Raw genomic sequence first — 1582 nt, 5'->3', positions numbered from 1 at the left:
CCTGGGCCAAGCTTCCAAAATTAACCGTCACCAGAGGAAATAAAACCGCCCGTATTTCCGGCGGGGGTTGTGGAGTGGGTGCTGGCACATGCGCACACGGAAATAAGCCGACTGATTTCTAACGGGAAGGTGGGCTGCGTCGCGAGGTGGGTTTCGGCCAGCCTGGGCTTCCGGTCAGCGCGGGAGTTGGAGCTTGGCTGTCGGGTTCCGCACGTCGAAGCTGCTAGAAGGCAGTGGGAGGCCTCCTCTTTCCCATTGGGAACCCGGCCCTCAGCGGTGGCACCCTCGGGTAGGATTCCAGGAGGGCTACAAGCTAGGTGGTAACCTGACCCTTCCCGGGACGTGCCGAATCTCCGGAGACCGGTGTGAGACAGTCAGATCCACAAAGGTGATAGGCAGGCAGGCAGACCGAGAGCTGGTGGTATTTCACTCAGTGAGGAAAAACCGAAGAGCAAGGCCCGCGTCTCCTGACCAACCGATTTTAAATAGACTGCAGTTTTAGAATAGTTTCTCTGCCCGAGGCATTGCGGATAAATCTAACCATGTTTTACTTGCACTATTTACACCAACTGAGTTCCAATTAGATCTAATTTTAATGATTTTTTTTAATCAGTTGTGTCTGGTTACTTTGGTACCTATGGATTTATCTTTAGCTATTTAGAATATTTACCTGCGGTAACTCATCCAAATGCCTTTTAATGTGCTGACTCGAATACTGCCACAAAAACCGCAATTCAGTTTGATATGTAAACTTCATTTTGTATGGAGGGGATTGCTATAAAGTCATGTCACGGTGACAAGCTGTTAACAGAAATTGTGGGTCAGCAGTTTAAAAAAAAGTTTTCCTTTTACTAAATATCAACTATGAAAGTTTCCCTCCTTTTTCCTGGTAAAAATACAACTGAAATTTCCATGGTATTTGGGTGCAAGTTGCTATGGTTACAAGTTCCTTGAATTTCTTAAAGTTTGTGGGGTAAATTTATTAAACCATTCCACATTATTTCAATTACGTTTGAAAAGTCATGCTCCATTGAATTAACTTCTGGTTGTTTTTGTACCATAAACTTAATTTTCATATTGGAGCAAAGTAAGTCAAAATTTAAGCACACCTCCCGAACTCACCGAAGCTTCTGCTTATGGTTCGATTTTTACTTACAATGGAATGAAAACGTCGACTGATTTAGTATACGCAAAAAAAATCCTAAAATTAAGCATTGAAACCTGAAAAAAAAGACACCTTTATCTCTTGTTTTCGGTAATGCATGTAATACTTCTACCTCTCGCCAGTCATATATGGCTTCGGCAAATTGGCCTGCACTTGTTCGGCTATTGCAAGCCTAGTAATTTTCAGGTATCATCTTACAGGTCCCAAACTGCCTTTGAACAACACCTGCAACGTCTTCATTTTTTTTTATTTGCCCCAAGAGAACTGAAAATTCTATATATATATTTATTTGTTTATGAAAATACTAGTAAATATATTAGCTTTTCCTTAGGGCAGTGTTGTATACTTGTATTTTCTGTGGTACAGATCAGCTCTGCAATTGTTGTCAAAACATTGCATTGAATTAAAATAAACTGC

At 41.8% G+C, this 1582-nt stretch overlaps 1 protein-coding gene across 8 annotated transcripts in view; it reads left to right on the top strand.

Moving 5' to 3' along the window:
• Positions 1-51: 51 nt before the first annotated feature.
• Positions 52-1582, top strand: part of usp45 (ubiquitin specific peptidase 45) — a 203442-nt gene continuing 201911 nt past the window's right edge. For 3 of the 8 annotated variants that reach the window (XM_041187570.1, XM_041187569.1, XM_041187575.1), the window contains exon 1: positions 139-289. The gene's annotated coding sequence lies outside the window, so the exon portion shown is untranslated. Of the gene's footprint in view, positions 318-365; positions 389-1582 lie in introns of those variants that run through there. The other 5 variants (XM_041187566.1, XM_041187574.1, XM_041187564.1 and 2 more) reach the window with 5 other exon arrangements.

This window comes from Carcharodon carcharias, chromosome 5, assembly GCF_017639515.1.
Source record: "Carcharodon carcharias isolate sCarCar2 chromosome 5, sCarCar2.pri, whole genome shotgun sequence".
Lineage (NCBI taxonomy): Eukaryota > Metazoa > Chordata > Chondrichthyes > Lamniformes > Lamnidae > Carcharodon > Carcharodon carcharias.
Note: the sequence above shows the minus strand (reverse complement) of the source record. Positions and strands in the feature narration are given on the sequence as shown.